This window comes from Rhipicephalus microplus, chromosome 1 (genome assembly GCF_043290135.1).
Source record: "Rhipicephalus microplus isolate Deutch F79 chromosome 1, USDA_Rmic, whole genome shotgun sequence".
Classification (NCBI taxonomy): Eukaryota; Metazoa; Arthropoda; class Arachnida; order Ixodida; family Ixodidae; genus Rhipicephalus; species Rhipicephalus microplus.
Window position 1 is genome coordinate 92,977,738 of NC_134700.1, and position 19,282 is coordinate 92,997,019.

The 19,282-nt window shown below is 43.6% G+C and overlaps 1 protein-coding gene across 1 annotated transcript in view; it reads right to left on the reverse strand.

Annotated features, from left to right (window-relative positions):
- LOC142765506 (uncharacterized) overlaps window positions 1–19,282 on the reverse strand; it is a 253,761-nt gene that overhangs the window by 176,229 nt on the left and 58,250 nt on the right. The window lies entirely within an intron of this gene.

Sequence of the window (19,282 nt, forward strand, 5' to 3'; positions counted from 1 at the left end):
GTAGGCATTCATATTCAGGAATAGGCAGACACAGTGGAGTTTACAAACTTAACCCATTCGCATTTTGTCAACCATTTTGTTTTGTTCAATAAGCACTGTGGACATGTAGTCAAGCAGGCAAAGCAGTAAAAATGGTACAAGGACGAACGCGTTAACAATAATAATGTTAAAAAAACACAGAAAATAAGTTTATCAATGTGGAAATTATCAATATAAATGTCAATGTGCTACAAAAACAAATTAATCATAATGACTATATGGTCAATTCAATTTTAAATCTATTTTTGGTGCATAACAAGGGCAAAAAGACTTTATTGTGTTCATTCTCGCTAAGTGAGGTGTTAATGAATCTTGACTATGGTGACATGAGGTTCGGACTTCCGTTTTGTTACTAGGTTCCATAAATATAGAAGGTACACCCTCCTGCAAAAGATAACGAAGCGGACCTGGGCTTGACATGAGAGGCGCACTTTCTCTTTTAGTGAAAGGCAATTGTAACGTGTGGGTAGCAGTATAGGCAGGTTACAAGTGCCGTGACATTGTGAGCGCATCTCCTGTGAAGCCCGCGTTCTGTTTTCTTATTTTTTTGCAGGAGGGTGTACTTGCTAGTTTACCTTTGTCTTCAGGCTGGAGAAGAATATGCTTAGGCTCAAAAAAGAGTTTTCCGTTTTTGAAGGCAAGACTGCCAGCTTTTCTAAATCCTTGCACTTTACGTATACGTATGATTCACTCCTTATTTCTCATCTATACTTCTTTCTAATGTTTCGTGTGATCTACTGCTTCTTTCGTACCTGGATTCATACCCGTCAATAGAAGAACTAGGAAAACGTGGTATGTTCCACGGTTTCGCAATAAATTAAGCGTACAAATATTGCAGCACAACCCACTACCTGTTTTAAATAAGCACTACGATGTCAAGTGTTGTCCACAGAAGGAATTTTAGAGGCATTTTGTGAACATGTGATGTTTGAATGTGCTTCTTATTTTACTAAATTATCGTTCTTGCTTGTCTATGCTTTGTTGTAACTGTTGCATTGGTTTCTGTTTTCTCATGTATAACTTTTTTGCATCTTATTGTACTTGGATGTTTTGTACATACGTGCTAATATTTATTTTTCTCGAGCTTCTCACAATGTTGCTATTTTTTTTTCGTACAACCCACACGTATGCCTTATAATGGACAAGTCACTAAGTCAAGCCATGTTTTACAGCTTCTAGTTCATAATATCTCTTAGAACCATAGTAGTTTTGGACATAAATTTTTTGTGAGTTCTGTTCTATTATGTTGTGGTGTATTTTATTGTACACTGCAGATTGGAACATTTATTACGGCCTGTGTTCACAGACAAAACAGGAATACGGCTTTAGCGGACATTTCAGGACCTGCAAGACTTGTGGGCGGGCGCCGAAGCCATCTAAGTTCCACATGCGCACAACATTTTGTGAAAATTGCATTTTTGTGATGCTTTAGCGTATATTTTAGAGAAAAGTGCAATTTTTATTTAACGTTCTAGACAAACTGGGTTGCAGGAAAATATGATAACTCTTTATATACAAGGTCTCGAGAAGCATTTTTTTCTTGTCTGATTGGCCGGTAGGTGGGTCTGTTGGCTGCATGGCGGGAGCAATGCTAAGGAGAGGCCGTTACGTCACATTTTGAGAAGTGGGAAGTGGGGGAAGTTGAGAGCTGTTTGTCCCTAGCTAAGTGAAGCTTGATCGCGCTTGGTAGGTCGTGCGCAACAGGCACCGGCGAGAGGGAGGCGAGCGGATGGATCATAACCGACTCTATAGGAAAAGCTGGGCCGGGTGATCTAACAACACCAAAGCTCTGAAATCTTAGAAAATTGTCATTGTTGCCACTAAAATACATTAATGAAGAGGCAAAGAAAACAGTTTAAAACATTGCAATTCTGCACTATATTTTATAAACATGACTGGTATACATCAGCAACATATAGAAAAGATGCGATGGTCATTTATGCATTTTCATGTGTGCGAAATGGAGAGCATTTGAACTTAACTGGGAGGGGCTGACGCGATTGTTTTATATTTAAAAATGAGGGTTAGAGTGTGGCTAAGCTACGTTGTGGGACTAAGTGCGCTAGCTTGCTCTCGCGTCGTGTGAACCTTTATGTCTTGTCGTCCATGTTTTTTTAAATGCGAACCATTTCTAAGTGACCTTTGGCAACATTGAATCTATCTATCTATCTATCTATCTATCTATCTATCTATCTATCTATCTATGTTATTTTATCTATCTATCTATCTATCTATCTATCTATCTATCTATCTATCTATTTATCTATCTATCTATCTATCTATCTATCCATATATCTATCTATCTATCTATCTATCTATCTATCTGTCTATCTATCTATCTATGTATCGATTTATCTATCTATCTGTCTGTCTGTCTGTCTGTCTGTCTGTCTGTCTGTCTGTGTTGCCGCCTATGACCTTTAGCTGTCCCTGCCATTTTGATGATTGGATCTATACCAAAATTGGTATGGCATAACGTGAGTGCATGATGAGACAAGTCATAAAATGAAAATTCTGACGTATATGTCATGAACATCATGATTTACATGTCATGGTCTTCCTGCTTTTGCGGGGGGTTTGTTCACATGACATTGCAAAACTACTTCGGTGAATGGTGAACACGAGTGACAGGCCTCAAGGGGAAATCATGACACGCATGCCATTTAAGTCGTAACTACACGTGATACACTCATGGTTCTCTTGCGGTCGTTTCAATAGCTTCGCATATATACTCGAATGGATGACGAAGGTATTATGAATGATGCAAGCATGATAATCATAATGTGCGTGTCATAAAAACATGACCACATGCTACGCTCATAGCACGTTCACGGCAGTTTCCATACCTTCATATATATTAAATATAGTATCACAAGACGTGAATGTACGATAAACAAAAAATACAAGTGCAAACAAGATAATCATGACATGGAAGTCATGTGGGGCATTATTTACATGCCTACCAGTGCCCGTGCCGGTATTGCAAACGTTAGTGGTGCATTTTTACGCGCCTCTAAACAACATACCTGCCTCTTATCTAAATACAGAAGATCGCATAACATTTCTACTTTTGCTTTTTGTGAACTACGTCCATCCGTCTCGTGATTTTTTGATGATTTTAAAGTGACATATTAACCTTCCTCATTCTTGATTTCCATAACATTGATTCCCATTGTTCGTGGGATCTGTCAATTTTCTTCGCAGGGAGCCACGAAAACTTTTTATCACCGTTTTCAACTTTAATTAAACAGAAAACCATGAGACACACAAAATAGCAAGAAATATTGCATCTGAAGAAGGATTTATTCACACAGCGTACACTGGTGCGTGCAGTGAGACCCCTATGAAAAACGAGTATCGTTCTCTAATGGCACACGTGTGGTTATAGCTTCTAATGCATGGCCTTATGAGGAGTTTAAAGACGACAGTCTCTCTTGGGGTATTTTGACGCTAAACTTTGGTCTGTCTGTCTGTAAATTCATGTATTTGTCCGCCATACCAATACCCCTAACGGCCCCAAACGACAAATGGCCAACGCCATCCGCAGCGTCCTGAAATATTGCTCAAGTTTCAGCGTTCATACATGTGCGATTCTCAAGTAAAAATCAATTATTGCGCATATTTGAGGAATCATAACAACAGGTCAACAATTTGTATGTGTGTCTTTACACGAGAGAAGGCATAGATAAGTAATTTTAAGGACTGTGGCGCTTATCACGCTGCGCTGACAATGCAACGCGATGCCCAAAAAGACAGGTGTTTCAAACGCTTTGCTACCTGCCCATCGCTTTGTGTTCTACACCTTGTGGCCTGTGAAACAGGCACGCACGCCTTCCTTCGTTTTCAAAGATAACTGCCTGATAGCGCTTACGTCTTACGTCCGTCGATACGCTCACACGATACGCTCATTTGCCTTCGCTGCACGAATCGACACTCCCTAACACAACGCCTCTAGAGTACAATTCACCAATTTTCTCGTGCACAACATGAAGTAAAAGTGTTGTTCACTCTCTCTAGACGCAAAACTATCGTCTGTCGACGACATTTGCAGTGAAACATGCAGGAACGGGGGAAATGTTTTTCCTCTCTAGATTCCGTTTTGTACACTCTATTGCATGAGCCAATGTCGGATGTACCTGGCCGTTGTGCCGCCACCAGCTGAGAGACGAGCTGAACAAACGAAACTTTTTTTCCGATTAGGAGCTGTGATACTCACTTTTAGAGTGAAAGGGTACAACTCGCAGCCTCATTACTGCCCATTTCGCTCTTCCACAACAAACGTCAACCTTTCCGTTCTCTGCTTATTTCGCTGAATACAAGAAAAGCAACAGTGCGACTCGCCTTGACTGCCCTTCCGCAGTGGCCTAGAGGATAAAATACTCGGCTGCTGTCCCCCAAACCACGGGATCGAATCCCGGCTGCGGTGGCTGCAGTTTCGATGAAGGTGAAAATGCTGTAGACCTGTGTGCTCAGTTTTCAGTGCACAATAAAGAACCCCAGGTGGTCTAAATTTCCAGAGTCCTCCACTACAGCGTCTCTCATAATCATATGGTGGTTTTATGATGTAAAACCCCAGATATATATCAAACCATCAATTAATTGACTCGCCTGGACAATCAGCTTGTACAGGCCTTTTTTTGCAGATGTAGTGAGCTTGCGGTTCAGGTCATACCATATCAGTAAAATAATATTTTCTTTTGCTACATGTCAAGATGAAGCGCTCCGAGTAATTTTTTCCCGCGTGCCTAACAATACGTTTGCACGAGAAAGGTTCACAGCACCATGGGTCGGCTTACTTTGACTATACTGAAGAAAACTTAGACGCAGATGAGGTTACCACACGCAAAACCTAAAAAAATGCGATAACTCAAACAAAACGTCATCATATCGTGTCCAACGCAATTGCCTCAATTACGTAAGATTTGACTCTGACGTAATTGACTGCTTTCTGACTGCTCTGACGTCATACTCGGGAGCAGGTCAACGCCGCCTGTCACATGGAGAGCCGTTCTCGTCTTGCAAGTAGAGCCTTCCCTCTTTGAGGCACGCAATACCACAAGGCCGGAGGAAACAGTGAAGCTGTTGTGCCAACTATTTTGGGAGAAGTGGTCGGGAGCTTCAAAGAGGACCACTTTCGACGGCAAACTATATTGACTCAACTCGCAACCATGAACACCAACGTTCACTAATGGCTTCTAACACAATGCGTGATCTATGAAGTGCCACAGCTGCATAAAAACTGCGCATTCATAACTCAAATCAACATTTTGAAGAAGCAGTGCACAGAACATTACAAAACATCAAACACAAAGGTCGCAAACACAAGCGCTGTACTCCATTGTAAATGTTCAACAGATGTCTCTCTTGTTGAATAACGATGAAACGATTTTAACTCCACCCAAAAAGTACGTGAATGTGGTAAACCTGACGTTTCAAAACCGTATTGGATCCTTCCTCAGCGGGACTAGGGCTACGTTGTAGCGGCGTCTTCATGTACTCACAGGGTGGTTCATGATTCCCTCCCTTGTCCCCGTTACACCACTGAGCCTAGTCCGTCTGTGTGCATACACCGAGGGAAGGGTTTCGGGAGGATGGTTAATGTTTTGGGCATTGTGTCTCGCTGGGCCCGAGTGATCAGGAGAAGGGCCGTGGCCACAGCACGCCCCACGTGCTGTGATAGCCCATCTTGTCAGGGTACACTCTAAGGCAAAATTACCCAAAAAGGAGTAATGGAGCCCAATTGGTGCGCGCGATGAACAGATGGACCGTTGAGGAGCAACCACAGAGGGAAGCATGCAGCGCGAAACCACTTAGTCTTCAAACACGCTTCAAAGGGATGAACCGCCCGGGGATTGTAGGCAGCGCGAAAAGCGTTGACAAGGTGACTAGCCGTGTTTCTCCTCCTCTGCTGGCTCAGTCTTTCCCCGTATTTTGCTGGCGATGGTTCGCGTTGCGCCGCGCTCAGAGTGCTCAACCACGGCCGCCTGGATTCGACGATCTAGAAATTACGACGTGGTGCTTCTCTGTAGGCTTGGATGCGTGTAGGCTGCTGCTTTTGCGTTTCGCTTCACCCATAAAGTCTGGAGCAAGTCTCGACACGTCACCACGCCGCGCTATATTTCTCTGGCTTCAAGATAGTCACGACCAACACACGACAGCAACAGTTGGGAAGGCCAATATGGTGGCCCTGAAGGCAGCAGGTTTATCGGATATATACTCCAGTCCGACTCAGGGCAGAAATCAGCGCTCAATTTTTAAGCAAGCAGGTTATCATTCTTTCCTCTTCTCCACTTGTCATGTGTGCGATACGGATCGCGCTTGCCTGCAACGGGCTCGGTCGTGTTGCATATCGCACACACGAAACGCATCGCGAAGGTCAGCTTCGGCATCTGCAGTTCGACTGTGCTTTGCGACCACCTGGAAATCGGCCGCCATTGCTGTCGGGCTCCCGTACGCTCGCACATCGAGTGCTCGCCTGTCTTCGCCACCGCGATGAGATCCGGGCTGACGACATCGGGATGAGACCTTGGCGGTGTCTGGAAGTCGTCGAAAACACGTTGAGGGTTCTTGTAAAGAGCTTGGTTGGAGTATGTCGCGCGCTGTGTGTGCACCAGCACGGGCTGGCGGGGCTTTCGCTAGCGTCGGAACTCACCTAAAATTGGTTGCAATTACCATTGGCTTACCCGTCAGTCAGCCGCAAGCAACTCGGCGCCGTCCGTTGGCCACGGCGACAAACTCACGTTTTTACGCTGCACTCGCTCGAGTTTGTGAAAAAGGGCCGCATCTCCATCAATTTATTCAGCTCCAAACCAGGTCGGCGCTGTTCGTGGCGGCGGCCAAGCGTACGCTCGCTCTCCTGTTCGAAGTTCGCTGGTGGCAGACACTCTGCGTGCAGCGCCGTGTTTGGCATCGCGTTTGCTTGCTCGGGCTGAACGACGTCGTTCGCTTAGGACTCGCCGACTTGTTAGCGGCATGGTGGTTCGCGGAGTTGTGGCTGCGGCCGCCACTCCTAAGCTGTTGCGCTACCGGGATCGAAATGAGTCTTTGACGATGTGAGACATCACGGTGAACTTATTCGCATATCATATCTCACGTATGTTTTCATTTCACCTTGCACGCATTCCTCATATGCATTTGTACTCATCCTCTGTCACGTGTGACTCGCTGTTTTACATACCTATTGTGCAGCCGTGGGCACACACCGTGCTGATGAAGATTGTGTGCACTGGCGTCTGCGATGCCTGTCTTCCATCTCTTTCGTCAGAGCAGCTCCAGAAGGACTGTGCGAGATGTTAACGTTAAGTTATTTGTGTGTCATATTTTAACGCTTGTTTTCATATTAACGTGCACGTACTTGTCATATGCGTGCATCTTCATCTTCTGTCCTGTGTGTCTAACTATATCATATTGTACGTGCAGCCGTGGGAACGCAACAGGGAGAAGGCTGCGTGCGCTGGCGTCTGCAATGCATGTCATCTATATTTTCCGCTGGAGGAGCTCCACAAGGAGTGAACAAGGTTTGACATCGACACAGGACTTGTACACTTCATCAAGAATTCACTTAAAACCATGGAGAAACTTCATGTGTATGTAGAAAAATAAATGATTTTGATGTCTCACTTTTGTCTTTCGTGGTTGCCGTGACTGCGAATGCAGTTACAAGGGTGGCTAACTACTTTTTTGCGTGTTCCTTTCTGCGCAATTTGTTGCTCACTGCGCAGAAAAACAGGCAAAAAAGTATTAGGCCTGGTGAAAAAGAAACAAAAAACAATGTTTGAATTGGGTACAAAATGTTCATCCGATTGGAGTATTTCAGTGGATCAACCATTCGTCCAGCAAGGTGCAACTGTGAGGACTAACGATTGCCCGGTAAGGTGTAAATGTGAGGATTACCAGTTGCCCTGTAAGGTGCGAATGTGAAAACTAAAAGTTAGTCCTCTGAGGTGAATTGTGGGACAAACGGTCACTCACCAAGGTGTAAATGTGAGGACTAAATGTTAGTCCCTTGAGCTCGTTCGTGGGGACTGACTGTCAGACCTGGTGGCGTTAGTCCTTAAAAGGATTATTGATTGTGGCAGCCCCATTAGTCCTCAAAAGGACGAACCACGCACCCTTTTAACAACCTTTTGCCTTAACGTGTACGCCCGCTTTGCGTGTTGTGAACGAAGTTGCCGCACGGCAGGGTATCCGCTATGTTGGATCTCCCTGGCTTGTATGCCGGGAGGCATGCCTCGTCTGTTCGGTGCCTGGCACAGAGCGGCTGTCTCCTTGCCAGAGTATGGCCGTCTGCCTGATACTAAACTTCCCCCTCACACGACCCTGGGGGTGGGGAGGACATGCCGGGAAAGAAGAATGAATTATGATGGGTTGCCTAGTTATGTGAGACTCTGGGACAAAGCACCTCCGGGCGCCGCGTCTCCTTTCTTTCTGACAACAGCATGTGTTGGGCCGTTCGCTGTATACATGCCACGACTCGAGTAGTAACCTTCTCGTCCAGTTAGTGTCGCTTTTAAGGATGGTTGTTGCGTCGAACTTCTCAGAATGTTCGGTGACGGCGCTGCGCTCTCTGTAGAGCTTCAGGACGTAATTGGCGTGTTGTTTGAGTCGTTGCTGTAGGTTTTTGTCTCGCGAATATACGGAAAAAGACACTCGGGGCATGGGATTTTGTAAACAATACCGCGGGTCCTGTTCAATGTTGGCTGTTCTTTCGGGCTGGGTAGGAGGCGACGCAGTGTACTTGAAGGCACGTGCACAATGCGAATGTCTTCTTTTTTGAAGACCCACGGCAGTATCTCGCTGGTTCCTTGGACGTTTTGGAACGCATTCGCGGTTCGGAGGGATGCCCATTAATACTGATTGGGGTGTCTGTATCCTCTATCGCTTAAGGTGGCGGAGGACGCATTGTATAAATTTTTTGGGTATCTGTGTTCCATAATGTCTACAATTACGCTTGCCTCTTCTTTTTCTAGCTCCGCGTCATTCGCTCCTTTTTTAAGAACATATGCTCTATTGAGAAAGTCTAAGGCCCGTATTCACAATCTTGGATGCCATACCAAGCGACGCCCAGTAATAGCCTGTTTTTTTAAAGATTGGACTGAAAAAAGGCTGTCATTAACAATGCGAACAAACTTAAAGTAACACGCATTTTTAGTCAAAATGATTACAGTGAAGAAACACTGCACATGCGTAAGCTTCTTTGGTATAGCGCTAGAGATGATCAAGAAAAAAGAGGCGTGTATATTTTTTGTATGCTAAGGTAAACTTGATGACAAGCTCTTTGTATTGGACGGCGCCAGAAATAAAGGTTCAACAATTACAGAGCAGCGGGATGCCACGCATTCACGTAAAGTGTGTAAAGAGACAAAACATAGTAAGATACTGAATTTTGATGCTCGGAGCCTTATAAGTATTATTGCCAAACTTGAACTGCTACTTCTTAAACATCATCCACACGTAACAATAATTACAGAAACCTGGTTAACTGACAATGTTTGCCATTCTATTTTAATGCCTTGAAACTATAGTTTTCCGTTTTGATGGGCAAAGTAGGGGTGGTGGCATGGCAATTATTTAGGGTATCCATAGTGTGGTGTTCTCGTGCAACAAATTGATGATCACTCAAGAGTTTCTAATAGACGGTTCCTAAGAGTAGTTTTCTGGGACCATTACTTAATTGTGTGTTCTGTGTACGGGTCTAAATCGGCTCCCCGTGAATACAGTTCCAAACTGTGCGATCATATGACTGTATTTTCTAACAGCAAGGTGATACCCAACCTGATTTTAATATTTCTTGCATTGTTGGGCGTAACCCTGGTTGCTTTTTTGATGTAAACCGAAGCTCTCTTGGGGATATTATGACCATGATTGACCTAAAAAAAGCAGTTACCGAGCGCATCATAGAACGAAGAAGCACCCGCTGAGTAATAGAGCTAATTTTTATTAGTGTTGACATTTTACATACTCTGCAGCTGTGGTTGATGGCATCTCAAACCGTTAGGCGGAGTACCTTTCTTTTCCGCTAGGTGATAGGAAACAGTACAAAAGACAAGAAAAAAATCATTAGGGATTTTGCTTAAGCTAATGACCATGCAATACTTCACTGTTAGTGGAAACTTTGTGATAACATGCTGACCTACGTCATAACCTTCTGAGGTGCTCTGAAAGACACGAGTCATTATTGAATTGAGAAATTTGTCCCTTCCAAAAATGTTCGCACTAACAAAAAGAGTCTCTTGATAACAAAAAATATCAATCATATACCGCGTAGGCTAAATCAAACAAGAAAACTTTTTAAAATTCCGCTATTTTAATGTCTAAATTAAAAGTCATCCTCGCTTCCAAACTCTTCGACGCAAATTCTAGGCATTTCACTCGTTTGTTGCCGGAATTTTAGGCGAAAATTTCTGAAAAAATCTTGGGATATTTAGAACAAACGGATACTACACTCAGTCAAATAACCGTTGAAGTTCAATCGTAAATGATGCGTACGTTGTGGTTCATCACTTTAACAGATACTTCTGCTCCATATTTTTGCCCCCCACTCATCGGCATGAATCACCATGTGAAAACCTTCATAGACTTGAGCGGAGAGAGCAAAGGGGAAGGAGAGAGCGAGAGAAAAGACGGAAAATGAAGGGTGGACACAAAGACTATCTACCAAAATCACGGGGCACTACTTGTCTAAAATAGCTAAGGTCACGCTTGATATGTGCGTGGCTATTGTTCGGAAACAGGAGGTGCTCAGTTGTTGTCTGAGGCAGGCCGAGAGCTCCGTACATTGCGAGCATCCCTTGTCTGCTCGCGTCACCAGCCGGGCAATGAAACAAAAGGTGGTACAGAGTCTCCAGGTCACCGCAGTTTATGCAATATAGACTGACACGCCCGGAATGCCGATGTCTTCGCTCGGCGGTGTAGTTGTCTCCGGTGCGGAGACGGAGAAGAAAACCGTGGTTTTGTCTTGGTAATCCCCTGAGAGGAAGCCGTCATGGCGGCTTTGCAGCTGCTACGCGAGGGTCGGGATGATGCCTGGCCCAAGTCTGGATTTAAACTATCATATTCGTAACTCCGGTTTGTTCCCTGACACAATCTGCTTTCTTGTTGTCTCCTAAGAATACACCTGTTATCTTTCCATCGGTAGCTGTGTCGTCCTAAATTTAAGCCTAACCCTCTTTCTGACCTTCCAGGTTCCTGCTCCTTAGTATGTACCGGAAAGATGCAGTTGCTATATGCCTTCCTCTTGAGAGATAGGGGCATTCTATTAGTGACAAGTTGAGAATGCTTGCCGATTGTGCTCCACCCCATCTCTATTCTTCTAGTTACTTCAACCTCGTAGTTCAGCTCCGCGTTTACTACCCCTCCTCAGTAGGCAGGCTCTTTTAAAACTTCAAGAGCACTGTACTTATATCAAAGTGCTGTTCTCTTCAAAAGTTGTAGAACATTACTTTCGTTTTCTGCATGTTACTTCAAGACCCACCATTCTGCTCTCCTTGTCTAAGTCAGTAATCATGAATGGCAATTTGTCCCTTCATTTACTCTGCAATATAATATCACCGGCGAAGCTCGGGCTGCTAAGGTGCTCTCCATTAACTCTTATTTCTAACTTTTCCCATTCAAAGCCTCTGAAAACCTCCTGTAAGCACGTGCTAAATAGCAATGAAAAGACTGTATGCCCTTGTCTTACACCCTTCTTTATTGGTGTTCTGAAGTATTTTGGCAGTTGTTCTTGTGTAGATTTTTTCCAGTAAGTTTATGCAGTCTTCATCGGTGCCCTAATTCCACACTTTCTGCATAACGGCAGACATTTTCACTCTATCGCGTGCCTTCTCATGACTTATAAAGGAACACTTTCGAAGTGGGATCGCCGTCTAGTCACCATAGGAAGAAAATGTGCAGGAGTTTTGTCAGTCTACGTAGCTTGTTAGAAGAAGAACGACTATTTGGGCTAGTTTGTTTAAAATCATGGTAATAAGGGCTGCAGCGCGAGCACGAAGGTGCTAGAAGAAACAGACGAAAGGCGAGGCAAAGACTGTTAGCTTGGCTCGTTAGCGTAACCCTAAAGGGACGCACCGACGAAAGAGATGACCAGACTTGTGCAGGAGGTACAGACTTTGGCCATGAAGACACAATCACAGCTCGTGTACTATTGCAAGCTATTCAAGAAAAGGAGAGACGGCTATCGGCCCTGCTAGAATGACTGGTCTTGACCGGTGCAGCACCAACGTTCCAGGTGATTACCTGGAACGTTGGTGCTGCACCTTCACAGTCACAATATCCACACCTTCGAAGGCTTCGAAGACGGTCTTGAAGCGCGTGAATGAATTGAAAGCATTCGTCAAACGTCGAATCTCCACGTGTGGCCAGCTGCTTACACGCTGGAAAAAGCTCAGGCCCAATAGACATTTCCAAGAATTGCAGCGCCGCGCCTTCCCCTGGCGGATAACGGCAGGAGCATTATGGGAAAGCGGAGGACCAGGTGGGCAGAGCAGACGAGGCTTTCGCCTGCTTTCGTCGGCTTGCGTAAGATGCTGCTCTTGTTAAGAAATGGCTACTTCTGAGTGCTCTGACCTTTATGCTCGCCTACTAGGTTGTAGTGCTTGTCACAAATAACCTGAATTATCTCAGAACATGCAGAAAAAAAAGAAAAACGGCAGACAAACCTGCTCTGTTTATAAGTGTCATAGGACGCGAAAGACATTGAACGTTTCGTTCCATTGCTCAGTGCTACTTCAGGATTTGAACTTTTGTAAAGCTGCAGCTAAATTTGACTTTTGCTAAGATATTTGAGTTCTCATTCATTGTAAATACGAGCCTGGGGTTTTGCCGTTGTTTTACCACTTAATATGCAAAGTTATAGAGGTTACACCATTACATTTCTCATTAGGATATCACAGGTTCCCTTGTGCATTTACCTAGAGGACATAGAGGTGAACACCATATCGTCTTTATTGTCAGTTGATGTGCAGACTCAACCCCGCCAGTGCATGGGTGTCAGCAGGATGATGCCGTGGGTGCGAACTCGTTTGCATCGCGGCTGGGGAAAGCAATGGTGTAGCTTGGGCATGGGCAAATGCTGGTGTGCCTTGATGTACTAAAAATGTTTGGAATGGCTCTGCTCATAGAACCAGTGCAAAGCCACTTTAGATGGAGAAAACTTCCGGATGGGTGTGAGAAAGACCAATAAACCAACCTAATGAAAAAAAGACGACTTTCGCCTTTAAGCCGTCTTGTGTGAATCCATAAAAAAACACTTCATTTTTATTGCAGTCTTCGTTAGTGTTTATTTTACTGTTTACTGCTTGGTGATGTTCAATCGTATCTGCTTGTTATGCACCATAAACCTAAAGACCTCATCCATGCTGGTTTCGTGCACCTCTTTCTTTTTCTTTTTGGTTCCCTGTGTCATGGTCGTCGGCAGGAATCTTTCTTTGGGGGTGGAAACCAGTGTTGTATTACGACTGAGGGAGGGGGAAAGCGCTGCTGTAGCTTGGATGAGGGTGAGTGCTAATGAGGCTTGAGTGGGGCAAGTGCCCTTTTTGCACTCCCCTGCTGAGGCGCATGCCCTGTGCCAGTGCAACGAGTGCTAGTTGTAGTTTCTTCATTACGGATACAAAAGTGCCACTTGCAGCCAGGTAACGTTGCTAACGGATGTAAGAACTACTTTGGTATTCTATAAATTTAACACAATGAATGATGCTTCCACCATTGATTTCAAAGTCACAGTCTCACCATTAGCAGCCTTGAATAGTATTACTTTATCAACGGTTTCTGGCTTGTACATACTGGGCCCAGACACTGAATTCGTGTTACAACCATGAAAATGCTATATTCTGCGGAATTTTTCTTTCCAAATACGCCTGAGGCGAGTCCTTCAGATGTTCTGTTCAGGGCTGTTTTGGCAAAGGGGACAGAAACGGCTGTATTTTTTCTGCTGCTTTGAGTGCCATCTGCATTGAAACGACAAATTACTAAATTAGCCTAATTATGAATTGTTGTGAAGGAAGGAATCACGGGAACTCAAGCATTAAAATAGAATATTTTGTAAATTGGGCACACTAACGCCGATTATGTTATATATTTTTTCCATTTGTTACCCTTTGCAAAGTCAGGTCTAAAATTCTTCAGCTCTTAACAGGAACCACACAGAGGCGACATGTTTTACGCTGTTTCACAAAAGTACTGCGATGTCAAATTTGAAGAATATTCTCTATTTAAGAAGTGCTGCGACACTGCGTTGTAACTATGTAATATGTCGAATTTTTACATTGATTATTATGCGCAAAGTGCCACGGTCTTGCACCACGTATCGCGCAGAAGCATATCACGATTGATAGTGCCTAACATGAAGTACTATTAGTAAAGCTGTATGGTCATGCTGAAAATTACACAAAAAAGAAAAGCTGCCGCTACATGGAAATACGACCAACGAAATGAACGGACTCGCCGCGACAGCCGAGTACTTTTTTCCAATTCAATGGGCTCTTTCGCGGGTACGTTGCTCTCCGCGTTGTGCCTCTTCTGTGAGTACAGATCGAAGAAGAATTATCACGCGCAATATTCCCGCGAGGATGCATTTGTACACCTGCGCACTGCGGAAACGAGGTGAGCCAACGCTATCGTGAGCAGTCGACACTCCGCTGGCGCTCCGGCTTCCCATAATGCTTTGCAAACAGCTCAGGTGGCGCGCGCCAATTTTCATAAAGGTCCATTGATAGGAAGTGCCAAGGACTGCTACCCTTCAAGGAGTTCCCAGGTCACGTCGTGGGAAGAATTCGAGCGGCATTTCCGTCAGACTTTCGTATGCTGGACTAGCGTTGCGGAAAGATGGGTGTATTGTTAGCATTTTTCTATTACCTGATTGACAATATGAATGTGGTCGACTGTTGAGTAGCCTGTTGAAAATTATTTGCTTGTTCCTTTGGTTGATTGAGTTGTAATGTTTTCATAGTTTTGTTAGCAATTACTTCTAGAAATAGCTTGTGTACAATGGAAAGCAAGCTTATCAGCCGACAATTCAAGTCCTTGTCATCTTTCTTTAAGAATAAAGATTATGTTGACATTCCTTCAAGATTCTGGCACATTCGTCACCAGGAGAAACTTCGTAAACAAGGTGGCAAGTTTTTTTAACACAATCAATCCTCCGTCTTTCAAAAGATCGGATGTTATGTAATCTTCACCCGCAACTTTGCCTCTTTGCAAATTCGTTCCACAGCTTTCCTTTCAATACTGGTGGGATGTCAGCTGGGTTATTGCTACTCCTTACATTATATTCGTGGTTGTCCCGGCTACTCTACATATTTCTGTAAAACTCCTCCACTACTTTAACTATCCTATCCTTATTGCTTTCCCTTTGCCTTCTTTGTAGATTAGTGCATAGATCTGATTTATATATGCCTAATTTTCTTTTCACCACTTTGACGCTTCCTTCATTCTTTATGCATGTTAAATTCCCTCCATGTTGCACCTTCTTACATCGGATATCTTACCCTTACGAATCAACCGCGAAATCTCGGTCAGTTCTATTTTTCTGTTGTACTTGACTCTTTCATGCCGTGACGTTTCTTGTTGAGGTCATCTCATGGGACAGCTTACCTGTGTCCTGTCTAACTACCGTACTTCCACATTTCTTAATGATACTCGGCAGATTATGATTCATTTCGTCAACGCTAAGGCTGGTTTCCTTGATGAGAGCCGAGTATCTCCTCTGAGGCGAGACTCTCGATTCCTGTACTTTCCCTCTCAGTGCTGGATCATTGTTTAGCTTCTCGCGTATCATTTTCAGCGGTTCAGCTATTCAGTATATTTCAGATGGTATCAGCAATTCACGAATCAAGAGGGTGTTATATAGAAATAATTTAGAGCAGTGAGGTTAGGAGGCGGAATTGGCGCGTCTTTTGCTATCGTGGCTTGGCTGACCGAAGAGAACTGGGTGAACTGGTTTCCTTATCCACAGAAATAGGCTGGTAAAGTAGCGGAATACTATAGCAATTACGAAAGGGTAGTAGGTATCCTAATAAAAATTTAACAAAGGTGCAAGTTGAATGTGGTACAGACCTACGCATCTACATCCAGCCACGATGACGTATTAGTTGAAAGCTTCTATGAAGACGGAAATGGGCAATGAGAATGGTAAAAATACGGTATACCATGCCGATGGGCCACTTCAATGCAAAGATAAGAAAGAAGCAGACTCGACAACAGGCAGTAGGGGATTATAGAATCAGTGCTAGGGATTCTACAGAGAAGATATTACTATAATATGCAGAACACAATACTTTATTGACCTTGATTATTATCTACCAAAAATGAGCCAACCATAAGTGCACATAAAGAAAGCGCAATGGCAGCTGTTAGAAGAAAGTACAGGTTACAATGAGTGCACATTTAGGCATCGTGCAGGATGTGTAAGTGCTTGGCAAGATACGATACAGGAATAATAAATTGGCAAGATCTTGAATTCACCTAGGCTTAAAGCAACGACAGCGTCGTTATGACCAGCGGTAAAGGTGCATTTGATAACAACGGTGCGAGTGGCACTTCGGCAGAGTCACTGCCATTTGCACTGGTTCCAGGACATGACAAACAATCTCTTCGTTCAACGCATAAAAAACTCTCAAGCAGCTTCGAATTTAGGTCGGCCACCTTCAATCTGACAAATAATCACAGCTTTTTCATCATCGTCAGTGTCTTGTAGATGTTGTACTTCTTCATTGGTACTGACACCACAAATGGAATGGCGACGTAAGAGCAATTCTAATAAACTAGGCCTGGCATGTCTAGGAGCAAGTGATAGCGAGAACAGAGTCAGATCTGGATGCCAAAATTGACAATGCAAACGCTGAAAAACATATAGGGTACTTGTATTATCAATCTTTGTACGTTTCACGGGCAATAGTTTTCGAAGATTTTTTTCAAACCCCACAACTATGTCACTAGGATTGGTCTTGGCTTGGCTCGTCATTTTGCAATGCTCTGTCCAATAGATAATCTGCTCACTAAAGCCAAAAAGTAGATATTAGGGCTACATGCCAACCCAAAGGTGGACATGTAGCCAAAAAGCATAGCCTTCGAGGCCAGGAGTTGTAATTTCCGCTTCGATGTTTATTATGGCAATGTCATGAGCCATACCCAGTGACACCTTCCAGTGTTGAAAACCTCGCGAAAATATCGTAAATGCGATCTTATTCAATGTCGCAGTCAATCAGCCAACCCACTATTTGGCGTATGAGCTGTTGCTTGTCATTACATAACTTCCGTAGGACAAGAGGCAGTAGCGCTTAGATATTCAAGTAAATGAGCATGTCTAACATTCAGAGTTGGTATAAACGGTTGGCGACTGTAGTGGCTTTAGCACATAAAGCCCTAGCAGTTAGGTTGCTGTCAGAAGTCGCCTTCAACGAGCTTTGATCGGAATTCTTACATTCATGCACATTCTGCCCTATTGTGTAGAATGAGCTGCTGTGATGTGCTTTTTCTGTACTTTTTGTTTGTTCCATGTTTGTTCTGTACAACGATGCTGTCTAAATTAAGTTGCAGAGTAGTGATTTTCGAACGCAGTCACAAAACTGCCGCCGTCAGTGAAAAGTTGATTAGTTTGTGATTTTGAAGTAGTCATTGAGAGATAAAAACAGTAATGGTTATAGATATGCACCATGATAAACAGGTGATGTTATCCTAGTGAATGCTTGACTGGCATTGGTGTTGTTGTTGGTTGGTGGTGAACGGAGTTCAACCATCCATAAATGAATCCACCCAGTCTATGATGTTACGACCAATACGTGTAGTCTCATCCTGCTGATGATACCTTCATGGGGCTTTTTATAGGTTTTGGTAAGGCAGTGAGGCTCATTCGAAGGTCGGGTAACACTGGAAGAGGAGGTTGGTATGAGTTTTATTGTGTATGCCTAGTTTTTATTATTGCAGAGGCGGTAGCTATGTAGTGGTATAAAAACTGCAAGTTTCGTAAAAATTTATTCTGTTAGACGCCACATATGGCTGGTTACAAGGAACGAATGTAGAATATATATACTGGTGTACTGGAGATGTATCTGTATGGGGTATTTCCACAGTATTTGTAGAGCTTAGCATTTCTAGTGTCTGTTAGTGCGGGTAGTGGCACGTATTATTTGCAGCTTTTACTTACTTTGGCAAACGTGGTGCAGCCAACCGCTGATAATGCAGTTCCAGACTCAGGGTAAGAGGTTTGATATCCTCTATAGTAGTCATACTTTCATGTAAAATTGCTAACTGAAAAACGGGTGCATGTTCAAGATGCTTAGCAGGTCAAAACAAATGTATAGATTGCCTCGCTAAGTCACTATTCTGGCACTCTGAAACCTATCAATTTCAAAGAGCTCCACCCTAAGCAGACGTTGCACAGAGTCTATGCAATGGTTTCTTTCTAACCGGATGTTAGGTAGCATTCAGTGTGTCTCCGACCATCTCAGCAAAAATTTGTATTTCTCGAACACTTTAAAGGAAACTTAATTCACTTGGTTTTCTTGTTTCATTCTACAGAGAAGTTTTCGACATGAGCCCGGCGAGGGGCATGAATTGAAAAGAAGGCCAGAATTTTGCAACACCTGTGCACTGGAGAGTTACGAAGCTGGCTCAAGCGGTGCGGGAAGATGTTTGAACATGTGAGTACAAATTTTATTATTGCTGTACGCATGGATGCTGTGTGCAGTGTCTGGCATTGTCAGTTATGTATTTCACACAAGCTAACATCATGCAGACAATCTTGTTTGTATGTATATATACCACAGTTGCCAACCACTTGGTAAGTACCTTGCTTGTAGCGTATCTTCAGAATTTTTCAGGCAGCCTGGTGTGGTATGGTGGTGATTAATTGTGATATCCAGCATATGGTGATTTTCATTTTTCGCTCGTCTTCAATCAGCAAAGAATGTGGACTATAGACGCAAATCCTTGCAGTTGACTTTCCTGAATAGTACTTCCAAAATCATCCTTCTTTAAATGAAACTAGAACTCTCTCAATTCTCATGTCACCAGCCTAAGACAGAAAATAATACGTCTTATTTTATGCACTGTAAGGCATAACTGTGAGGCATAGTTATGCACTATGAGGCATAACTTTAGATAATATCAGCAAATTTTCCACAACTGAAGCCATGCAAGTATAGGGTATCACGCAAATTTTTAATCTGTAGCAGAAAGTTAATTCGCTGAAGCAGTAAAAAATGCAATCTGGAGACAGCACCAATTCTTACCCACCCTTAGGAATTGA